This window comes from Hesperophylax consimilis, chromosome 18 (assembly GCF_061612785.1).
Source record: "Hesperophylax consimilis isolate HC1 chromosome 18, BYU_Hcon_1.0, whole genome shotgun sequence".
Classification (NCBI taxonomy): domain Eukaryota; kingdom Metazoa; phylum Arthropoda; class Insecta; order Trichoptera; family Limnephilidae; genus Hesperophylax; species Hesperophylax consimilis.
Window position 1 is genome coordinate 17,224,268 of NC_142853.1, and position 26,634 is coordinate 17,250,901.

The 26,634-nt window shown below is 32.8% G+C and overlaps 1 long non-coding RNA gene across 2 annotated transcripts in view; it reads right to left on the bottom strand.

The window, feature by feature from the left end:
• Positions 1-3,323: 3,323 nt before the first annotated feature.
• The window catches only part of LOC149415450 (uncharacterized), a 97,504-nt gene continuing 74,193 nt past the window's right edge, over positions 3,324-26,634 (bottom strand). For both annotated transcript variants that reach the window (XR_016303759.1, XR_016303760.1), the window contains one exon: positions 3,324-5,536. This is a non-coding gene — a long non-coding RNA (uncharacterized LOC149415450). The remainder of the gene's footprint in view (positions 5,537-26,634) is intronic.

Below are 26,634 nucleotides of genomic sequence, written 5' to 3' on the forward strand. Positions count from 1 at the left end.
TGTATAAACAGGTTTCCTGAAACTTTTATTAAATTACGAATAATTTGTCATGATATCGAAAAACTTTTCCATGAAAATCTGAATATTTTTGCATTACAACGAAAATTCTTTCTATAGTCATGATATATTATCAAGGCAAATCACATGAAATCTCGTTTTTAACGGAAATTGCCAATTATTTGAAGAGATTCTTAATAAATTAGCAATAATCATTTTTCTCCGTGTACAAGAAAAAATAAAAATTACTTTTTTCGACATTAGAAAGTTTTGAGGTAGTTTTCAGGTAAAAAAGTTGTTTGCATGGAAAAGTAAATATTCTTCTTTGGAAAAAAATGGAATTTAGGATAAATCCCGACATTTGTGCCCCGGACACCCTGTATACTTATTCTTGTATAGCAGAAATTAAATAAAAAAATGAGGGAATAAGGAAATAAATAATAGGTAGGTAATGTACATGGAAGTTTTATGGGTAAGGTACTCACCGTGATGATGAGACAGGATAGTAGTTATTATGTTCTTTTGAGAATAGTGAATTGCAGAATTTCTCTAGAGTTTTACGGAAAAGCTTTTTTAGCATAGCAACACGCTAAATCTTTACACCTAGATACATGATACAGTCTACACTTTCCAAGGGGTGGCAATTAAAATCCTGCAGACAAATATGTATAATCAGATTATGAGTGTCGGAAGGCTGACTTTTTGATGATACACTAAGGACGGGTTGTTTCGGAGAAATCGAACAATTCTTCAAATTTCAAAGTTAATTTTCAAGTTCGGTGAAAGAACCCATTCTAAATATCACATATTTAGTTTTGATTGCATTCAAAGTTAAGATGTTATTTTTCAGCCAACTCTTTACTGCTTTTGATCCTAAGTCACATTTGTTAAAAGCATCTCTCCGGGTTTTCCGTCAAATATTAAAGCAGTATATAATAAATAAAATGTGGAATAATTTATAATTCATTTATTCATTTAAACAGATTGATGGGTTTTACAAAACAGCAACAATAGTTTTACAAAAGAACAAAAGCAAAATAAATAACCAAAACTTAAAAATTAACTTTCGCTTATATATTACTATAAGGATACACACTCATAAGTTTTTTTTTTGATTTTTCGTTGTTTTATTTTTATTCTTATTTATAAACACGTTCTCACTGTATATTATCACAAAAAGCAAACTGCTACCGATACTGCTATTTTTACGGTAAAAAGAACCGTGGAATACTACAGGAATAAAACGTGATATGCATGTTTCTTAGACCTGAGCAAGGCCTTCGACAGGGTTTCTCACCCTCTGCTATGGGCTAAACTCAGAGAAAGAGGCATATCATCGGAGGTCATACATATCCTCGACTCGTGGCACAGACAGCAGGAAAACCTAGTAAGATGGAAGGATGATTTTTCCGAACCTTTCCTCCTAAAGAGTGGCGTCAGACAGGGAGGATGCATGTCACCGATACTGTTCAATCTGTACATGGACGAACTCACCGAAAGGCTAAACAATGCAGGAGTAGGCTGCCACATCGGAGGACAGTGTCTGAATAACGTTAGTTATGCGGACGATATGGTCATGATGGCACCATCTATAAGGGGACTGCGCATTCTTCTGAAAATCTGTGAAGAGTATGCTGAAGAAACAAATATGTTATATAACCCCGCTAAAACGGCTCTATTGGTCATAAGACATGGGCAAGGCCTGAAAAATATTCCTCCAGCTACCTTGAACGGTGTGAACTTGAAGGTGACCGAAGGAACTAAATACCTTGGACACATAATCACCAGTAATCTGATGGACGATGATGATATCGATAGACAAAGGCGAGCTCTCAGCGTTAAAGCAAACATGCTCAGTAGAAGATTTCGCCTTTGCAGTACCGCAGTAAAAAGGACGCTCTTCCTTTCCTTCTGCGCAACGTTGTACACGTGCGAACTATGGGCAAACTACAAAAAGAGTAGTATAGAAAGACTACGGGTCCAATACAACAATTTCAACGTTCATTTCCGGGTTCTGTGAAAGTCCTATTCAAGTTCTGTTATTACATCATTATAGACTAGGTGCTTGACAAAACTGAAATTAAAACGGAACTTTAAAAAATCTTTCACAGAACTTGAAAATGAACGTTGAAATTTGATGAATTGTTCAAATACTCCGAAACAACCCGTCCTAAGAGATCCAGAAATTACTCTAGAATTTAATAGTGTAGATGGCACAAAAATAATATAAACTAATATAACAATAATCAAACTAGGATAAGGAAAATTTTAAAATGCAATCTATCTGCTAAAAATTTAGTAAAAGCAATAAATACTTGGGCAATACCTCTATTAACGTACTCATTTGGCATAATTAAATGGTCTAATACAGATTTAGATAACTTAGAAAGATTAATTAGAACTACGCTAACAAAGTTTAATTGCCATCATCCAAATTCAGCTATAGAACGAGTTAATTTACCTAGAAATTTAGGAGGTAGAGGTATAGTCAAAATAACTTCTTTGAAACATAATCAGGTAGAAATGCTAAGAACTTTTTTCCATAGGAAAGCTCATAGCTCAGAAATGCACAAAATAATTTGCAAGGCAGATAGAAATATTACACCTTTAAATTTATACGATGAGAATGCCAACATTTTTATAAATCCCAACCAGGAATTATTAGATTCCTGGTCAAATAAAATTTTACACGCAAAACACTTCAATTATCTCAACCAAACGTATGTTGACAAAATTAAGTCAAACAAATGGTTGAGTATTGGAGAGTTGAGCGCAGAAATAGAAGGATTTATGCTTGCAATTCAGGATAGAGTCATTAATACTAAAAATTATAGAAAGCATATAATCAAAGATACAAATCAAATTGATGATTTGTGTAGAAAATGTTTGGCTTTTCCGGAAACTATAGAACATATTATATCGGGATGTTCTATATTAGCACCGTCCGAGTATACATTTAGGCACAATCAAGTTTTAAAAATAATTCACCAAAATTTGGTAATTAAACATAACTTGATTGACTGCCGTAATGTAGTACCATATTATGAATACGAACCAAATTCATTTTTAGAAAACGAATTTTATAAAATATATTATGATAAAACTATACTAACAGACCGAGCGATTAGTCATAATAGACCCGATATAGTTTTACATGACAAAATTAAAAAAATAACTTATATCATTGATGTTGCTATTCCAAATTCCTGTAATATTCAAAAATCTGTTAGTGAAAAAATAAGAAAATACACAGATTTAGGAAATGAAATAAAAAGAATTTGGCATTCTCAGACTATAAAAATATTACCATTCGTTATTTCGGCTACTGGCATTATACCTAGCTCTCTAATTAAAAATTTAGGCGTATTAGATCTATCAAAAAAATTATATATAAAGATGCAAAAGTCGGTCATTTTGAATACATGTAGGATAACAAAAGATTTTTTAAATATTTATGTTGAGGGATCAGTAGGATTTATAGGCCCTGTTAGAAGTTCTACCGAGCCGAACCCTCTGATATGAAAATATCTGGAGACGGTGAATTTTTTTTTCCCATTTGATATCTGGTGATTTGACGTGTTGTTGTTCTTGTATTGTTTTGTATTTATTTTACTTATATAATGCACTTACATAGTGTTGATTGACTAGCTGATCATTTGTGGAAAAGTGAGTGGAAGGGTTATGTTTTTCCTTTGGGGAAAACTTAACCCGGACAACTAAATCGGAAGTTTAAAAAAAAAAAAAATATTTATTTAATTTTATTATTTTTTTTGATAAATTAATGTTTTAAAGACAAGATTTTATTTATGCATAGCACAAAGGATAACAATTATTTTTATAAGCAATAATTGTTCGCCTGAAACACTCATCCACATTGAAAAAATCTCCTGATAAAAAATACATGACGCCAACGGGATAATATAAAGTTGGTTGTTCTCAGGTGAAAAAATGTAAAAAGCAGTAATTGTTGAATGAAACACTAGCATATATTGAATATTTTCTCGGGTAAGAAATAAGCCCCCATAGCTCAGTGGTCAGAGCTTTCGACCGGAAATCGAATGGACACGGGTTCGAGTCCCGTTGGCGTCATGTATTTTTTATCAGGAGATTTTTTCAATGTGGATGAGTGTTTCAGGCGAACAATTATTGCTTATAAAAATAATAGTAATTTAAATTAGATAAGCGTAATAGTAGGAAATGTTACTTTAACCCATCGGCATACTAATTTTTATTTGTTACATCTGTGCATACTTCAGACGGATTCTTAGTGTGCATCTTATTGCAAGCCAGACGAAACACTTTTCTTACTTTTATATAGATTTCATAAAAATTGTGATTTTATTATAATCTACCAAAGTAAGTGGGGTGAGTTTTAGCGGCTCAATATGCCGCTGCAAAAGAAATGCAGCCGCCCAATCTTGGCGGCAGGTATGCCGATGGGTTCAATTTTATTTCTCAAACTTTTGAAAGGAACTTTATACGAATACTTTTTGACTATATAAAAAGCATTACATAAAAAATTATATTTTTATATTTAGTTATAAAAATACATTTTTATATCTAGTATAAACATTTAAAAAAATTATTTCTACGACATTAAGGATTTTAATTAACTTTGGAATTTTCTTTGGAATCTAATTATGGGGGTTATAACTATATTTAAAGTTTTTTGACAGTTCTTGACTCCACATAATGATTATTTTTTGTTTTTCCAAAGGCGATTTTCTTTTATTTGGTGATAAAATATGTTTTTAAATTTAATTTTTTAGCGGCTATCTTCGGCCTTCAAATTACAATATGTATAAAGAAATTCATAAAAGTCCTTTTTATTTATAAATATATTCATAAAACAAAAGGAAAATGTTTTCTAAATACTACATACTAACTGTAACTACAAGTACTAGAAGAAATACAGTAAATAATATAGGAGAAGATGAACATGACTTGGAGGACGCTGAGTATTGCTGTTTTTCTGTTGTTTTATAATAGCCGGACGGTTTCGATGTTTCCTGGAATGGATGCAACTCAGTCTTATTAAGTCGATGTGATATTTCTCGTGGTATCAAGCAAGCGCAAATTTCATCTTCAACAGTAGCGTTCCTATACCTGGTAAACCCCCATTTCAACCGATTAAACTGAAACATAGGCACTTTAACAATTCGTACGGTTTTTCCGATAGCCGTGGATTTTTCACCAGGATTTGTACATTGGCATGATTTGATACAACTTTGCCGAGGAAGGGAGTTAGGCGAAGGTACTTCCCCGAATATTAAATCCCCAGAGAAGTAGTACTCGGTATCTTCATACAAAGTGACAGGATTACATATATGTTCTGCGGAACTGAATGATATATATAATAGCAGAATGATCACGAAGATCCTTTTCCGTTTCAACATTGTTCCACTGGTGGTGCGTATGTAATACTCAGAGGGTATCCGACGTGATGCTGGTATAATAATATAGCCGCTACTGCAACATCCACCCAAGAATGGCGGCGAAAGGGGGGGGGGGATGTAAACGGTCCAGTGTAGTCTAGAAGCTGTAAAAAATCAATGTAGTTTATTATTTATTGTTTATAAGAACATTTCACAAATTGAAAAAAAATAATAAAAGTTAGGTCAACCATGCATATCATCATGGATACAGATATAATTTTTTTTTTCATTTTAATCAGATTAAAAATATTATTGTATTATTTTAAATAATTTTATTTCTTCATAAAGGAGAGAAAAAAAGAAAAATGGAAATAACAAGTGCAAAATCAAGGTTAGTAAAATATTTGTAAAAGTCCTAGTGAGGTTATTAATTAAATTGTATACAACATACAGCATGCTGATCGATCTCTGTCATTTAATGTAATGAATTAATGTTATATATGTTTTCTTAGGTTTATACTGTTTATATTAACTTCCATTTAATATTTAATCAACCATTTTATCTTAACTTTTCCATATACATTTATAATATTGCTATCCCTGTAGGACAACCTACACTTTCTGTTACGTCTTCACGGTTTAAAATGTAAGCAACTTTATAATTTATATTTTAGTTATAGTTATGCATGTATCAAATAATAAGTAAATACTCATTTATGTATCCAATACGTCGACAAAGGTATATCCTAGTGAGACAGATATCGAAAAACACCTGTAAAACAACTTTATCTTGATAATAATAAAAAAACAATCAAAAATACATTTACGGCGATGAAATACGTCGCGTATCAATACATATCCTCATCGGACAGAGAGAATAAAGTATTTCGAATTAAACTTTTGTTCACAGAAATTAATTTATAAACAAACAAAAAAATTTGTATGCATAGTTTTTCCAAAATCGTATGTCTCCTGTAGGATACTTTGGGTCTCTGAGTCTCTAGCATATAAAATAATATAATGAAACAATTTCTCTTTAATACTTGTTATAAAAAAATATTATTACGACTTGTTGAAAGAGGTTTTATTAAATTCAGATACATTAAAGTACGTTTTATTACGGAAAAAATCCAATCAATCACAAACAAATCCGATAAAATAAAGCTAGGAAAAATAAACGAATAAATTTGAAAGGTACAAATAATCCAACATTACTTAAAGTTTTGATGAAATAATCATACAGTAATAGTACGTGTGTTAAAAATGAATGTAAAGTGTTGGAAAAATTAAATTAAAGTGGAAGTGTGTGTTTTCGCATTGAATTTGCAGTGTTTGGTTTATATTTGTGTGAATATCTGGAAAGTATATATTATTAATCATTATTCGAGAAAAACATTGGGCTCGTTCAACAAATTTCAGTCAAACTTTTATAAGTTTTATGAATGATAACGAAGTTTTACGATTTTACTATCAGCTGACGATTTTGTAATAATTTGGCGAGTTCACTATTAGCTGGCGAGTTTGTAATAATTTGGAGAGTTCACTATCAGCTGGCGAGTTCGTAATACTTTGGCGAGTTTTAGCGATGGGGCGGATCGTTATCGTAATTCGAAATTCGAATATGGGCACAATCTAAAAATGAATTGAAATAAAATTTTATTTTTGAACATTGTAAAATTAAATTTATTTCTACAGACTTAAAAAATACAAGATAAGCAAAAAATATATCTAGTATAAAAATGAACAATCTTCAGTTTTTTATGACAACTTTTCACGTGATACCGTGTTTTAGTTTAAACAAAGTTATCCAATTTCACTTAATTTGTAGTTCAACTGCCTACTTAGGATTATTCCTTTGAAAAAAATTAATTTTGTGTCGAAATAATGGTTCCACGATAACTCAACACAGTGACTATTCAACACACCTTTAAAAAGTGATATAAAGTCATTAAAAACAATGAAAAAAATAAAATTTAAACCTAACCTAACCTAACTTACTTAACACAGTTAATAAAGTTTTGTTTCATCACTTTCCATGACTTTATATAACTTGTTAAAGAGGTGATCAATTATAATTTTGATGATTTATCCGGTCACCGTAAATTTTGTACTTTAATATGCATGAATGTGTTTGAAGCGAACAGTGTATGCCAAGAAAGAGCTGTGTGACGTTTTACTTTTATCTGTCTACCCCTTCGGGAAACGGCGTGACGAATAGAATGACGGAGTTCCGCAAGGATCCATACTAGGACCACTTCTGTTCCAAATTTATATAAATGATATCTCCCAATTAGATTTAAACTGTGATATTTTTTTATATGCAGATGATACTGCAATTTTCTATTGTGGTAAAGATTTAAACATCTTACTATAAAATGCACGGAGTGACTTAGACAAAATTAACAGTTGGCTCCAATCAAATATAAATAGAAGATAACAAAATTTACATTAACGAACAATTAACACAACTAAATAAACACCTCCTGTTCCTGGCGAAATCCCCAAGATTCGGCTACAAATTCATCTGGGCTAAAAATGGCAACGTGATGATGAGAAAAGATGAAACAGCTCCAATCATCCATATAAGGCAGCCGAATGACATTCCTTCAGAATAAAGGACCAACTAACCGCATTGCACATGAAAATAACTTATATCTATCAAAATGTCTGATGAAAATTTTTTTATACGAAAATTACATTTGTAAAAACACAAGTGAACTAAATAATCACTTTAAAGACGTTAACTTTTCAATTCTTAATATGAATATTAGAAGCTTAAAAAGGCACTTTGATGAACTTTGTATTCTTCTCGATAGTCTAGATTTTTCTCCTAGTATTGTTATTTTAACAGAAAGACAAATGAAAGAAAAAATTCCCTATAACCTGCCAGGATATGCAACTATTTCATCCGAATGTAAACATACTGGTCACGATGGAATCACTTTATTTATAAAGAAATATCTTAAAAAACCTGTCTTCGAAATTCTAGACTTTAAAACAGCTAATGCAATTAAATTAACTTTTACCCATAATAATTGGACTTATCTGTATTGGCTATCTATAGATCACCTTCCTTAAATGAATCTCTATTCAATAATGAACTAAATTCGCCTTTAGAAATGAGTAACAGAAATAACTTTAACTTTGCAATATTAACTGGTGATATTAATATAAACATAAATGAAAACAACAAAAGAACAACATATGTAAATGAATACTTAGATTGTTAGTCACATGCAGGATATCAATCATACATAAACTCACCAACAAGAGAAAATCTGAATAATTCCACGACTCTAGATCACATATTTATCAAAACACACAAACACGTTATAACTAAATCTTCAACTGTAAAAACAATCATTACTGACCACTACCCAACATTCTACGGACACAATATCTTAACCGCAAATTCAAAAGTATACTCTAACACTGTTGAAAGAAATGAAATTAATTACATCACATTAAACAATTTTCTTCACTCAGAAAAATGGGACAACATACCAACCCAAATTCAGCATTAGAATTATTTTATAAAACTCTAGAAGCTTATATTTCGAAGAGTAGAAATAAAATTGTTATCGCTAAGAGAAATTATAAAAAAATAAGCCTTGGATCACTGTAGGATTAATAGTCTCTATTAAACAAAGATATCTTATCTTAAATTATCAAAAAGCCTGTCAAAAAAATAACACTAGAATTATGCCTTTTATGAAAACTGAATATTTAATGTATAGAAATTTACAAAATAAGTTAATAAGAAATTGTAAAAAGAAGTATTATTGTGAACAAACTGATAGTGCAAAAAATGGTACCAAAAAAACGTGGAATATTATTAACGAAAATACGAATAAAAAAAAAATCAACCGATGTCAATGAGATTATAATTATAAATGAAAATATTATAACTGACAAATCGGCTATTGCAGAAAACTTTAAAAACTTTTTTACAAATGTAGTAGATCAAGTACCTACTTGAATACTCTAGTCAAATTGATAATACAATACCCGTAGACTCATCTTTACACTTTAGTCTCAACTAACGATTCAATTAACTCCTTAGAATATTTTTCACCCATCACGACATCAATATCACAATATCATCAAAGTTATGTATAATCGAAAAGAACATTTTCAACAGATGGATTATACAAAGAATCTAAACTATTCTGTCTCCGAAAACTATTTATTTTGCAAACTATGAAATACATTTTTGTTGTTTGTTTTTGGGGTGTTATGCCGTGTTGCGCTAACTCCTTCTTTAGCCGACGTTTCGGACAGCGTTGCAGTGTCCATCATCAGGGCAGATCCGGTAGATCCGAAGATGTGTAATCTTCGTCACATCACATCTTCGGATCTACCGGATCTGCCCTGATGATGGACACTGCAACGCTGTCCGAAACGTCGGCTAAAGAAGGAGTTAGCGCAACACGGCATAACACCCCAAAAACAAACAACAAAAATGCTTTTGGCCGTGAGAATCTAAAAACTTATATGAAATACATATTTAAAAACAAAAATAAATGAAAACAGAATCAACATTAGAAATAATAATGTATTTTATACTCCCCAAACGATCAAAAAACAAATGCAAACACACTGCAGTTTCATTGAACCACGTACTTTCAATCTTTTACCGAAAAATATTCAAGTGATTACTAAACTTCCTCAATATTTAAAAGAATTAAAATTATGGCTTTTCGATACAGCAGTTGAAACTTTTTTTATTTAATTTGTATCAATTTATGTTTCTCATAAAATATTCACCATATATTACACTAAACACTTATAACTTCACTATACACTATCATAAACACTTTTTATACAAACCGCTTAGACAAAATGTAATCTTGCTTTATTATAATTATTGTTTATTTCTAGGTACAATAAAATAATAACTTAAATATATTACCCACGCACCTATATTACCCCTTAGTGGGTTCCCATTATTCGTATTGATTTATATAATATTGTATGTAATTAATGTAAAAATTGGGAAAAATAAAGTAATTAAAAAAAATACCTATATGTGTTTATACTGAAATAAATGAGAACTGATTCTTAGAATATTATGTGCAGTTTTTGATCAAATCAATTTACATGAAAGGTTTCAACAAGCAAAGGCTACGTTTTAACTGGGAAAATGGATTTATTCACTTTTGAAAGAAAATGTAATTTATCTCACCGGTGCAGGTGGCAGGAACTGATTTCGGTGAAATGTTTATTTATGCCAGATAATATACACTTGAATCTTTATCGATGATTAAGTCAAACAATAAAACAACTGTGAACTTCCGATACGATGCGCGAGTAACCGAATGTTAAATAACAGATACACCACCGAACTAGACGAAGATTGAATTGCAACTGAAGGAGGCGAGACTGCGACGTCTGTCCGAGAAACTGACCCTTCAAAACTACCTACTATAAAACGCCTCACCTCTACAACATACGCTGCGCTTGGTCGCCGCGGCCGGTGTGTCCCACCTAAGCGTGTGTGTGTAAAGCGTTTGGCGGTGTTTGGAACGTACCTAAAGTATTGCTGTTTTTTTTATACTTATTTGTCAGTTGCCATCAGAAACATTTAGAATTTGTTTGCATTTCTAATAAAACGGCAAGGTTGGTTGAAATCGACTGACGTTTATTTAGTTTATAGATACATCATAGATGGAGCTAGTCACACATATTAATTTTGTTATATAATTCTAACACCCTCTCGTAACAAAATAAACTAAATACCATTCTAACAAAACAATATTATGAAAATGGATTTAAATTTCCGATATGCCCATTGAACTTAAAATTTTTTGATGTTTATTCGAACATAGACTTTTTGTTAACAAGTCAGCTGGCATATTGGAAGTTGACACATATTCAAGCTTAACTTTATTATCAAATACACATTCTCTGACAAAGTGATGTCGTGCATCAATGTGCTTGGTGCGTTTATGAAACAGTGGATTAACAGACAAATTAATAGAACTTTGACTGTCACTATATAAACATACCGGTGTATTTTTATGTATTTCTATCATATCAGATAATAAGTTATTTAAGTAAATAGCCTCTTTGCAAGCTTCGGATAGAGCCATATATTCTGCTTCTGTACTAGACAAGGCAACTGTTCTTTTCTTTCTAGATTCATAAGATATAACACATCCTGACATTATGAAACAGAACCCAGTATATGACCTTCTATCTAAGGTACATGATGCCCAATCAGCATCTACAAAACCATGTAAAGAATAATCACTTTTTTTATAAACTAAAGCATAGCTTTTGGTTTTTTGTACATATTTTAACAATCTTTTTAAATGTTTCCAATGAGTTTCATTATAACAGCTATTATACTGACTTAGGTAACTTACGCTGTAAGCAATGTCTGGTCTTGTCAACACAGATAAATACATAAGACTCCCGATTAACTGTTGGTATGGATATTTTATAATATCATCACATTTATTTACATCTTTCTCTAACTTTAAATTAACTTCCATAGGGGTATCTGAAGTATGACAATCTGACATATTGAACTTATTTAAAATATTGTTTACAAAAAGCTCTTGATCAACAGTAATACAATCTTTTTGAGCATTCACTCTCATTCCTAGACACTGTTTAATCTCACCTAAATCTTTTGTCTTAAATTTATCGATAAGTTCATTCTTTAACTGTTCATAATAATTTTCTGAATTATAGAATACAAAGAAATCATCCACAAATAACGCAACAAATATTTTAACATTATTATTACTTTTTATGAAAAGACAAAGTTCATATTTGGATTTTTTATATCCTAAGTTCAATAAACATTCTTCTACTCTTATATACCAACTCCTAGCAGACTGTTTGAGACCATAAATGGCTCTTTTTAATTTCAATACTTTATTTTTACAATCAACAAAATGAGAGTATTCTGGTATTTCTGTAAAAACATTTTCCTTAAGAAAACCATTAAAGAATGCTGTTGGTACATCAAGGTGGTTCATATTGAGATCAAGTTGTACACTCAAGGCAAACAATAATCTAAGAGTGGAATATCTTAACACTGGTGAGAAGGTTTCGGTAAAATCTATACCCTTCTTTTGAGAAAAACCTTTTGCTACAAGTCTTGCTCTGAAACGCACTTCACCATCACTGTTATATTTCTTTTTAAGAACCCACTTATTTTTTTACCACTGTGCCGTCCTTTGGCCTGTCCACTAGCTCCCAAGTGTCATTATCACTAAAAGATTTTAACTCCTCCTTTATTGCAATTTGCCATTGCACTTTCTCGGGTCCAGTTATAACCTCAGGGAGAGAAATCTGTTCGTGTAACCGTAATAGTCTGGTTTACGTTTAGCTCGTTTTTCTGGAACAACATTTGCATTAGCGGCAACAACATTTGTGTCAGCCGGGGTCAAAGTCTCATAAAGACTGTCATCTGACTCACTTGTCGATTCAGCAGAAACATATGTAACATCATTCACATCATCTTCTTCGATATATGTGCTATTCAACTGACTGTCTCCTGTGTAATCTGGTTGCTGTTTTTCTTCTACGAAAATAGTTGTTGATGAACTGTCATTAATATTTTCCATCACTACAACATCTCTGCTGGTCATAATACGATTGGTCTTTGGGTTGTAAAGCCTGTAACCCTTAATGTTCTCTGTGTAACCAATCAGGATATGTTCTTCAGCCTTTCTGTCCCATTTAGTCCTCTTTGCTTTCGGAACGTGGACCATCACAGGACTGCCAAATATCCGAATATGGCCGAGATCTGGTTTTTTACCACTCCATAGCTCATAAGGTGTTTTTTGTAATCCTGATGCCAAAGTTCTGTTTCGTAAGTAAACTGCCGTATTCACTGCTTCAGCCCAAAACTTCTTATGCAAATTAGCCTCAAACAAAAGACACCGAGCTCTCTCCACCACTGTTCTGTTTAGTTTTTCGCACAGGCCATTCTGTTCCGGTGTATGGGGGTTCGTCATTTGATGCACAATACCATTTTTACTCAATAAATTATCAAATTCTAACGAACAAAACTCTCCACCAGTGTCTGTTCTCAATACTTTAAGTTTTCTGCCTGTCTGTGTTTCAACAAGAGCTATAAACTCTTTGAAATACTTAAACACCTGATTTTTGGTCTTAAGGAAATACACAAATGCCATTCTAGTATAGTCATCTACAAAAAGCAGAAAATACTTGGCTTGTCCAATTGAAATTTGTTCCATGGGTCCACAGACATCGGCATGAACAAGTTCTAGCACGTTTTCACACCTTGACCCTTTGTGTGAAAATGGCATTCTCGACTGCTTCCCTTCACAACATGTGATGCAGTTGGACTTATCAAAGTCAGCCTTATCCGGGTATAAAATTCCTTCCACAGCACCATCCTTCATAGCATTCAAAGTTTTACTGTTAATGTGTCCCAACCGTCGATGCCATATTTCACTTGTCACATTTGTCGCTGAGCACGCAAACAAATTTTCTGACTTAATATTCAATCTGTACACTCCATTTACTAGATTTGCTATTCCTACCAGCACATTCAGTCGATTGCGTATATAGCAAACTTCCGATTCAAAGTTAACCTTGTTTCCACTTTGAATCAGCTGACTTACTGATAACAAATTAGTTGACAGGTTAGGCACACATAAAACATGTTTAACAGGGATATCAAACTCCAAATTGTCCACTACTCGTGGTCTCATAATAAATGCCAAAAATTAAAATTATGCACATAAGATCACCACACGCCAGATACAATTTAATCCCTTCGTTATATACACATACTTTTGACTGCTTACATAGAAATGTTGCTCAGCCCTGTTCATGTGAAACCATTGATTTTGTCAAAAAATATGTATATTTGGGTGTTATTATTGACTGCCACATGAAATGGGATGTACACATTACTAATGTTTGTAAACGTCTACGGTCTATTGTGGGTAGAATTTATAAAATAAAATATTTTGTGCCTATAAGTACTTTAAAATTAATTTACCTATCTCTGGCTGAATCCACAATCCGTTATGGAATCACTTCTTGGGGACATTCTTGTAAAACTAATATAAGTTATATCCAAACAGTACAAAACTCCCTTACAAAATTGTTAATCCATAAATATACCAATGCACACAGAAGTGACACTAAATTAATATACAAGTCTCTGAATGTTTTACCTGTCAAAGGATTATTGTTTTATAATATTGTAAGTCAACATCTTATATTGTCTGATTCCTTGTATAGGGAAAGAGTTTTCCATAAACATAATACAAGATTCACCCAAAATGAAGGATTGGTGGTCCCGAAATGTACCAATAAATACGGTGAAAGAACCCTACACTTTACTGTACCCAGAATATTTAATAAACTACCAATGACAATTAAAAATATAAACGTTTTTACAGCCAAAGTCAAATATAATCTAAGGAAATGGCTATTAGATACTGAGGATCTATATTGATGCACTACTGAAGACCTTGTTTTCCTAATTGGAATTCACATTCTAGGGAAATGGAAAATCGTTATAAATTTGTATTACCTTATGTATATTAAAACTTATGTTGTTATATGAGGCTTATAAAGCTTCTTACATATTTATATTTATACAATTCTGTAATTTAACCAACTTATTGTTAATTTATCATCAACATTATACATACCTACATACTGTTTACCATTGTACCATGTTATTGCAAAAATATTGTCATTATGTACCTGCTGACAAAGTACATAAGTAGTTTAGCAGGTTTGAATGTTAATAAATAAAAAAAAATCTAATGGAACTTCGGAGAAGTGAAGTTTTAAAGTCATGTCATTATATAAATCTGTAAATTCCTCTCGAATTATATAGAGGCAGTGCTTCCGTAAAATTTATTGCATTGGTTGCAAAAGGATTTCGAATCCAATCTTATTTTTCCGTATTAATGGAACAAAAATACAGATAAAATTTGTGCTGAAGCATACTTAAATGTTGTTGGGCCAGATCCACAATTAATTGTTTGTTTTCAATTGTACTTTGGTTGGTCTTTTGGTACATTTCCAAACATCCTTTTTGCAACTCTTTCTGGCAAAGTTCGAGTTTTTTTTTCAACCCTCGTAATTTGTCAGAGCTCGTCAATATATTCTCATTTGGATTTTATTTTATTAAGTTCATTCAAATGCTCGAATATATCAGCCATGTATGCAAGTTTAATAAATCAGTAATCATCATCGAGGCGCTGATATAAGTTCGTGCATATTTTGATTTAAAAGAAACTCACGCACCTCGTGACGAAGCTCAAACAATCTAGCCAAAACTTTGCCTCGGGATAGCCAACGATTTTCAGCATAAAACAATAGGGATTCATATTCGGCTCCCATTTCAGCACAGAATATTGCAAATATTCTATACTGCGTTTTGAAAAAGAGACAACATTATGAAAATAGTTTGTCATTGTGTATTAAATACATTATGAAATATTGTAAAATGTCAAATACATAGAATTTGACCGCGGCACACCTGTGTCCGGCTCACGGCACACCAGTGTGCCACGGCACACCGGTTGCGAAGCGCTGGTCTAAAGCATCGGATTCCTACCCAGATGTCACGAGTTCTATCCTACGCTAGCTAAGACCTCCATCATTGCAATATACATTATTTCACTTATTTATAATGATGGTATAAGGATGAATTCATACGTTGTGAGGTGTGCAACCTGTGAACCAAGAGGACCCACTTTGATGGAGGTTGGTATTGATGAACCTATATAATCTGCTTTACTGGTGTTTCAATGAAAGGTGCTCTGACTAACATAGCGATCTTTCCGCTACTGGTGAACTTTCGGTAGGCATTTGTCTTTGTATTTAGTATAACAGAAGACATGTCGTATGATAGGATGTATGTATGTGGATAAAGCAAGATTTATGGAGGTTGAAGCGAGGAACTATTTTTTTGGGTAATATTTAACTAAACCATGATATTTATTTGATTTTTGCTTTGTTACAGGTAAGTTCTTAACACATTTCATCGCGTTTTCCCGAGTGCTGTAAAGTTGAGTGTAAGTTTTCCTAAATAATATTTTTTTGTAGCGCGTACTTCGATATATGCGTCTAAAAGTTAAATTATACTACTGTCTTCTTTGTTCATTTTAATCTGTTTTCAGGTTTTCGACGAGGAAAAAAGTTTTTTTAATATTTTTTTATTATAATGAACTTTCATAAAGATCAGACAATTAAACAATTGTATCTATTGCAGAACCGTAAATTCCAGTTATGAAAAAGAAAATAATTTTTTGGTAAAATATAACTCGTACATTGCAGGCAGGTTTATCGGTTGTTATCAGTTCCAGTTTTGAAAATGACACTCTTGAGCTAAAAGCAACTCAGAGTTCTGGAGCTCATTGAACCAAAGTCATGGACAGACACGTAACTGAAATTATAATGTTTTTACAATTTTTTTTTTTATAAACGTAGGTTGATTTTAGAGTCGACGATTACACAGCATAGTTGGAAACGAGTAGTATTTTATATTTATTATTTTGCAGTAGAGTATAGAGTAAAAGTGCTTATGTTGTGGTGCAACCGTAACAATTTTGTACTTGCCGGTGAAATATTGCAAACACTATTATCCCTTATCTTTTATGTGTTCCGTGTAGTTTGTTACTATAAACAGGTTAACATTAATTCAGTCTACTGTGTTGCCATTTATAGGACTACCATTACGTTACGTTCTTTCAAATCCATGCATTCCATTCTACTGACAACTTCACTGTAGCGTCCATCATAATAGGCATAAGTAGGATCTTTAGAGCCATATTTTAGGACTGCGATTATTGTCTTTTATAAATGTTGGTACAATGTTATTCTCTCTGAGCTATTCTGTAAATACCTACTTCCTTGCGTTGAATTCCAGAAAACAGTAATATGTTAAAGCACGTACAATTTAAGCTAATTTCAACAGATGATTTTCAAGCGAGACTGGCACAGTACGTCACACATATGGTAATTACATATATATGATTAGAAACATTTAAATAACGTATTCCAAATATGTGAATGAGGAATATGATTCAAATCAAAATCGGGTGGGGCAAAATCGGAACACAAGATTGCACACAACAGGCGTTTGGCGTATTTCCCTGTCGTACATCGGTGCACAAGAGATTAAAGTGGCATGTTCCCGGATCAATGAAGATAACATTATTTTATGAATATTTATTCTATTAAAGCGGTGACCGAATAACCGAGGAAAGTTCCCATGAGAACTCAGGTCATGGGCCCACTGTGCTATCCACCATTTCAACTAATTATTTTGAATTTATTTCCATGTCTGCATATTTTGAGATGCCACCTGTATCTTGAAGACACTGTTTGTGACATTGTTCGCAAGTTTCATTCAGCAATGGGACGGTAGCTCACACTTTGGCCTGTGATAACTATTGTAGGTCGTGTTTCCCTGTGAGAAGGATTCGCCACACTCCCTACGCCAAAGTATATAACCACTTAATACTCGGTTTTTTTATAAAGAGTTAACATAATTTAAAATTGACCAGTTCAAAAAAAAAACAGAATCAATAAAAAAATATTAATAAACTTAACCATATTCAAAAAGTAAAACAAGACTAACTATAATAAAAAATAACCTACAATCTTATTTATAGTCGCGCCGTTCTAAAATCAAATTCAAATGTATCCAATCAAATAAAGTGTTGTCGTTTGCTGGGATTACGATTCCCGACGCTACTACACCAAATAACATGTAAATATCTTACGTGGGTAGGTACTATAGGTAGGTACTCATTCCCGCTCTGATGATACTGCGAGAATCCATCGCACTATCATCCAAATCGTACTGAAAAAAATTAGATTTAGAAAAAAAACACGTAAACCTTAGCGGGCTTCCACTCCAAATTAACTACTAAATCTTAGTAAAGGTATGTGTTATTTTTTTCTATTAACGACTCTCCTTGCCAGTAGTGAAATTCATGTAAAAGAGTTGCGCGATTCGTGATTAGCGGAAAGTTAATAATTCTGCAAGTCTAACTGTAATAAGTATTTGTATTTTTATAACAATTTCTAATATTTTATAATTTAGGAGTAAAAATGTCTTTAAAAATTGGCGACATAAAATTTTTCCAAAATAATTAAGGACAAAACAATTGTACCGATGATTTATTTATAGTGAAATTCAGTGAATCTAATATTTTTTTACAATAAAAAAAAATAGAGACCGGGTTAAAAATAACCTGACATATTTAAAAATATCCTACTACCACAACATTAAGCGGAAAATGTTGCTTGTGTTGTGATTTAGGACTTAGCCAGCCGAGGAATTGAACACGAACGCGATGCCAACTCAACCACTGATCGGTCAATAAATTACGTAAATACTTTTATTTATGTTTCTATGAATGTATAATACTGTGAAATATGCATACTACATACCGTAGAAAATAGTCGATTGAAATCTAAGTATTCGAAACAAAACTTGCTGATGATATTAAAAGTATTAAAGAATGTTAAATTAGATTTATTACAAATGTTTACTCGGTTGCGTAAGAAGTATTAAAAAAAACATGAAAGAAACTAAATAAAACAAAAAAATACAAATAATAACATCGATCAGTTATAAACCGCAGCCTCGTGTTAAACAAAATATTTATTGACCTCTTGAAGACACTAAACTTTCTACGAAAAATGTCTACTTCAGAAGAAAATTGGATTAGGATTGTAGTCATTCTCCGCAAAGGCATCATTGGTAGGTTGATACATTCTCTTGGAGAAAGAAATCTCGTGCTGGCTTTGGTAAAGTTATTGGGGGCATGCATGCATTAAATTCCACAACATCAGGATTGCAAATATGTCCACTGAGCAACTTATGTGCTACTAAAACCCAATCATTTTTTCCTACCGTCTAGGCGGCTAATATTTTGACGGCCTCTGTGGTCGAGGGGTAAGGCTCTCGACTAGCAAGCCGAAGGTCGCGGGTTCAATAAATCCCCGCAAGCGCAAGTTAATTTTATTGATTCATTTGTGGTATTTCACAATTTATTCATTAAAAATAATAAATAGTATATTGGCGGCGCGTTCCAGAGTGGATATCTCTCTGTATCGCTTTGTTGTTGTTAAATAAAACACGGTCTTTGTTCCTGGAGACAGGATGAACTAGCGTTTATTGAATAGGTTATCGTACACACCACACAGATTTTGATAACTAAAATAACACCCCCACTTATCAAAATAACGTACACAATACCTATATTACAAAAGGAATATAAACATGTTAATTCTTTACATCCTGCATAAAATAATAATGCTTTGTTTTAGCTAAACTGATTTTCATTAAATAATGATATGCTGTAGGACTCATTAGTTATTTCTTTTTACAAATTACTTAAATAAATAGCTTCTCTACAAGCTTCGGCTACACCAATGTACTCAGCCTTAGTGGTCAAAAGAGTTTGCTTCTTTGCTTCCCAAGAAACAACACATCCAGCTTAACTATAACATAGACCCGTATAAGACCTGCGATCATTGATATTATTTCCCCAATCTGCATCAACAAATCCTTCTAATTATGAATTACCACATCTAGTATATTTCAATCCAAAATTTTTAGTTTTCTTAAGATATCTTAAAATTCGTTTAGCCTATAACCAAGTTTCCTTGTTTTAGCAATTGTTAAATTGACTCAGAAAACTTACTGCAAAAGCTATATCAGGTCTTGTTAACACCGCCAAATACGTAAGTCCACCAATGAGCTGCTGATAAGGTATTTGACTTTCACAATTTTTATTTTCTTTGTTTATATTCAATTTAGCCTCTAAAAGTGTATCTGCTACTTTATATTCTGCCATATTAAATCTATTTAGCAACTGATTAACATAATTCTACTGGCTTAAGGTAACTGTACCATTGACTTTGTCAATATTAAAACTCATCCCTAAACAATTTTTGACCTAACCCAAATCTTTTATTTTAAATTTTGAAGCCAATGCCCCTTTCAAATCATTACATTCTACATTATCATTAGAAAACACAAAAAAATCATCCACATATAAAGTAATTATTATATTTTTATCATTCTTAATTTTTGTGTATAGACATGGTTCTAACTTACTACAAGGCACTAGCAAGGCAAGGCTTACTTAATGCACCAACTCATTAATGCAAGTAATAAACAACCGATAAATTCGTCGTTTACATTAAATCCGGTTCCACATAACTTCTGTCCGGTTTCAATAACCTTAATAATAAGTAAATTTTTCACAGCGAACGCCCACTCATCGTAGTTTTCTCGTCCTTTCAGCTTGGTTATACTTGCGAGGTATGAATTTGACGCCATTTCTGTTAAAAATGTCCAACACTTTATGAGTCCGTGACAACTCCTTAACCCTATTCCCAATACGAAAAATATATCCGCGACAACAAGAAATTAGTTTTTAACACAAACACAATTAGACTATTATCGCGACTGATTATTAAAACGCCTGAAATTATCTGGGCCCATAACCTGTTAAATAAAACACGGTCTTTGTTCCTGGAGTCAGGATGAACTAGCGTTTATTGAATAGGTTATCGTACACACAGATGGCGTTAGTAGTATTTTTTGTATTAGGCAATTCACCCTAAAAAGAGTGTTATGTGATAGTAGTATTGTGATAACTAAAATAACAGTTGTAAGACCACCATTCAAATTGAAACGTTACTTGAAATGGCTTTACCGTGTTTGGTGACCAGATCTGAATAGCCAGGTACTCTCCCACCTTTCTCTTCCCCATCTCATTGGGGATGCCTTAGTCTCATTGGCTCCAGACGGTTAGGAGCAGTTGGAACTCTTGTACGGTGTTCACATAAAAAAATATAAAAAAAATCCTCGCATTCCAGCGAGAAAATCAAAGGGATACAACAGAGGTTAGTACCTAGTATGTAAATGTATGTAAATGTAAATGTAACTCTGGTATGTAAATGTATCGCATAAACTTTGTAAGCAGCTTTTCTATATCATTTAACGGCGTCTTCGGGTCACCATATTACCGAGCCACGCTCGAAAATGCTGAGAGTCAGAAAATGCATTTTTACAAACTGCCAAATTAGAAAAAGATGTTGCCTTGCAGATTACAAATAACTTGGATTCGCATGGCAGAGTTTGCCCACCAAATAGATGTGAAAACCAAAGTTAATTATCTATTCAGTTACAAGCTCGTTACAAGATATAAAAAAATGTATTTTATAAAAATTGGCTAACTTTATTTTCGATCGGAACCATTTTGGCTCGGAGGGAATTCTCCATTATTTTATGTCATATGTTATAGATCACTTCGTAACGTCTTACTATAATATACCTATTAGTTGTCTCATTTGAAAAATAAAACGTAACCTTAAAAAAATTATACTACATGATATATGTTTATAATTAAATTCATATATTTCTTTGTTGTAATATTAATTTCTTATAATTAAATTATAATATGTAAACGAAATCCTCAGCACGGGAGATCCCAGTGAGGATATCATTATTTCTATATGTTAATAAGAAAATAAGACAATAAATAATAATAGTTATTATTATTATTAGAATAATTCGGGACCGCCCGATGAAGAGATGAAGTGAAATAAATATTTCAGTCGAGTCATGTCAAGAGTCAGAAAAACGGAGGGCATGTACGAGACGATGTATGGATGTGTGCCAAAACAGTGTTCAATTCAATAAAATTATTTTTAAACAATACATTTATCAGTTTTAGTGGGTTTTAGAATAAAAGAATTGACTAGCGATGTGTTCTATTTTCCTTTCTCTGCGGGGAAACTGCGTTGTGGTTTGTTAGTTAGTGTAATGTTAAAAATGATAAGCCTCGCAATCATAATGCTGAACAGAACGATGGATGAGGTATTGGAGGCTGCGTAGGAACTACGTACTGCATAGGTATTATAGCGGGAGGCGCACGGCGTCTCTCCAGGACTACTTGCGTCCTTTGGGCGTCTATTGAATTATTCAAGAAAGGACTAATTGAAACCGAGGGTCTAATAAGGCTCAAAGGTCGGGCTCTGATAAATCGGCTGACAAGTGGACATTTGAATTTTGGTAAGAGAACATGATATACCCAAATAATTGGTTTCACGAGAGATCCCGTTTGACACTAACGAAGGGATTAATTTGCAATAATGTATATTATACTCGTATAACTATCCGACTGAACTCAGGGCCGGCCCTGTGCCAAATGGCGCTAGTGAAAAGCTAAGGACGCTTTGTTAGGTATTATCAGCGCCTTTGCTCCTTGGCAATTTGGAGTCCGGAGCTGACTGTTCCTCATAAATCCGAAAAGGCCTGGCCCTGACTGTACTCTATGATTTTAAGTTACTGGTGAAATTAAAAATCGTGGAACAATTTTAATGAGCCGCTTAGTTCGTGTTAGAAATACATTGCGAGCTGAAAACACGGATGAATTCTGTATTTGAGAGGTGAGATATTTGACTATGATTCCAGAAGTACACATATAAATTTTAATTGATTAATTTGGATTATTAAGTCCACATTTAATCAATTAAAAATATATATAAAATATTTGCAGTACGTTCCGGAATTGTGATACCTACTTTTAGCAACCGCCAGGTCAAATACCACAATTTCGAATCAAAACGTTGCTTGAATGGCTTTGATGTGTTTGGTAACTAGATCATAATAACCAGGTACTTTTCAAACATCCCCTATACCATCTCAAAACATACCCTTTTTAAAATACTGTTTAAATGTAACATTTCCAGGGCTGAGCATTTCAATTAATATTTTTATAGTACTTAATTGTATTCTGTGATATGCAATTATCGTGTATGATTAGCTTGTATACTGTGAAATGCAATTATTGTGCATGATATATTTGTACAGTTGATATTAAATAAATAAATAGATAAACTGTTTGGGGTTGCCATAGTCCCTCTGACTCGGAAACTAATGTAAGGTGAGAAATAATATTGAAGCAGAAAATGGTGTACAAATTTCTATTTAACCATTTGTGAAATTTGGATATTTGACGAGTACCTGGTTACTAATCGCCAATGACATTTCAATACAAGCTAATCGCACTCTGCCTAGTGTTTTTAATCTTTTTTTGAATTATTTCTCATGTTGGGCAGACTTATAATTTTAGGATTTTTGAAACTGAATGTTTGAAAAAAGAAAATATGCTTGCATCAGGATCATGTATTACATTTAAAAAATTACCATTTGGGAGATACACATGGTACACGTTAGTAAATTTGAAAAATGACAATATCTCATTTTAAATATAGAATTATTAATTATCATAAACACCTCATGCCTTGAATTATGTCAGGTCTTATGTAAACCTAGTATTCATTCAACTATTACTACACTAGCAGATATTTTTTTAAATTATGTATTGTCTCACTGGACCTCTATTAACAACTGTATCACAACTCTATCGACGGCCGGCATAGTCCAGTGGTAACGCATTGGACTGCCATTCCGAAGGTCGCGGGTTCGAACCCGGCGTGCGCAAATAAATTTTATTTGATTAATTTGTGTTATTTCACAATTAATTAATTAAAATAATTTATAGTATATTTGCGGCACGTTCCAGAGTGGAAGATACTACCAGTATCGCCCTGGTGTAAGACCACCATTCAGAATTGAAACGTTGCTCCAAATGGCTTTAGCCGTGTTTAGTGACTAGATCTGAATAGCCAGGTACTTCCCCACCTTCCTCTTTCCCTTCCCCACTTACCTTCAACCTCACAACATCCCCCAATTGGGGATGCCATAGTCTCACTGGCTCCAGACGGGAGCAGTTGGGACTCTTGTGAGGTATTCACTATAAAAATAAAAATAAAACTTGCAAAAATATGTTTGTGAACACATTAATTGTTGAGTAATTTATTACTAATATTCTCCTGTGTACCACTGTATGCTTATAATCCGATGTATAACTCCATTGATGATGTGATCCATTGTAAATTTTATGGCGTTTAAATAAATAAATAAAATAAAATATTTTTGATTCCTAGTTCATGGCCTGTCTAAATTTTCACACAATCAGTTTCACTTTTAAAAATTACACTTAAATTCGAAGCAAATCCATGTTAAAGAGCATGCAACAGACAGAATCACAACCGAAATAAGTCAAAGTTCTACATTGAACTAGAGTTAAGACATAATCACTACAGTCATTAGTATCTTGCGACTTCGACTTGGAGACCAAATCTGAATAGCCAGGTACTCTCCCACTTTTCTCTTCTCCATTTCCTTCTCCTCCCCACTACCTTCAGCCTCACAACATTCTCCAATTGGGGATGCCTTCGTCTCATTGGCTCCAGACGGTTGGGAGCAGTTGGAACTCTCGGGCGATATTTTCATTAAAAGGAACGTAGCGTTGTACCTATAGACTAAGTTCTACACATTTTTGTATGGAATCCGAAGCTTATTTCGCTCTAATTACCAAGGCACACAGTTTTTAAACCTCCCATACAAATAGACCACTCCCGCGTAATTGGTTGTTACCTGAGTTAGGCTCAGCTAAAGAAACGTTTGCCTATTCAATTAGCATTAAGTTGAGAAGAAAAACAAAAACAAATACATTATGGACGACGGACTCTGTTTTCTAAATAGGTACACATTGGATTAATTGTGTTTACGGTATATTGCCAACAATAACATTTATAATTTATTTGTTGAACGAGATTTAATCCCATTTTTAGTATTAAAATAATAAATACGACTAACGCTTTCTAGAAGTACCGAATCTATACCGATTTGAACGAAAATGTAGTTAATAGTTTCAAGCCTCTGGTTTAATAATTTATTTTTATATTACACCTTACAAGATCGCCCCTGTCTGCACAGTGTAAAGGTTGAATATTTTTATATTTCACCTCACAAAAGCGCCCCCGTCTGCACAGTGTAAAGACTGAATAATAAATAATAAAACATTAATAAAAGTTTTTCTACAGCCCCTAAATTTATCCCTATGTTTGAATTTTAAAAAATCATATGCCACGGGGTTACTGTCATCTTTTTATTGTTTTTTTTTAAATGATTTTAAAAGCCTTTAGTTAAAAAGATCTCAAATATTCCAACTTCGTACTCGATTTACTCGAAAACGAAAGATCAAATCAACAAAATGTTATTCCTCAGAATCGACTCCAAATGTGGTGTAAATTCATCAGTTTCCTGCTTGCACCCTTAGTTTTTGGACACCATGTATAAAGCTTGTTATACAGGGTGTTAAGAGACGTATTTAACTTACTTTAACCAGTAATTACTAACATTATTTTAAGAAAAAATGTTCTGTCTCCGGTGACATGATATTGTGTTCTTTTTTTTAAATTGAAACATAAATAATCAGTAGTAGGTCGGGTGAGGGGTTGGACGGTTACTAGGCTAAGTGACCGGTAAGGAAATGTGGAAAAAAAATTGTTTTGTTTTGGTTAAAAGAAAATCATAAAAGTCACCGTATTCCAAAGTTACATAAAAATGTACAAAAATTCCAGAAATCACTGGTTAAAATAAGCAAATTGCTGTACAAATAATGTCAGTAATCACTGGTTAAAATAAGCAAATTACTGTACAAATGATGTCAGGAACCACTGGTTAAAATAAGCAAATTACGTCCCCATAATACCCGATACTTAAATGTTATATCCTTACCGATGTTTAAACGGTAAAGAAAATATTTTAAGGGTTGTGAAACGAAAATAATCTGCAATATGACTAAAAACTTCAAGACTAGTTTGTGGCCGAGTTGTCTAAAGCGTCGGGTTTAATGTTCTCCTCGATCATTGTATAACCATCAATTATAGTGTTTAATGATGGAAGTAGGTAGAGATAATTCAACATGTTTCGTACTACAGTAAAGCCACTATCGCCACAAAAAATAATATTATGCTCAATGGCGTGGTTTCATTTCTTAACAAAACACATTCGGCTTTAACAGTAAATAAAGAAATATATCTTTCGCATTCTCATAGTGCCTACCAAATCTCCTGACATTAAGATACCATTAAGATGAATTTTGAGTTCCGAATGTATTACATTTCCATTTACACCCGAGTTGGCAAAAAATATCAATAATTCAAACCAAATGATTTTTCTTTCATACACACTTATCATAAAACCGTATTCTTTTGTTTTTGAGGTATCTTTTTGACTATTTTTCTCTGGAGCCTAAAATATCCCTTCTTTGCTTCTTAGCATAAAAATGACAATCCTCCATTTTGAATTTATTTCGTTGGAAGGGAGAAATACAAAATATTAAAGTCTATACTTTTGGATTTAAAA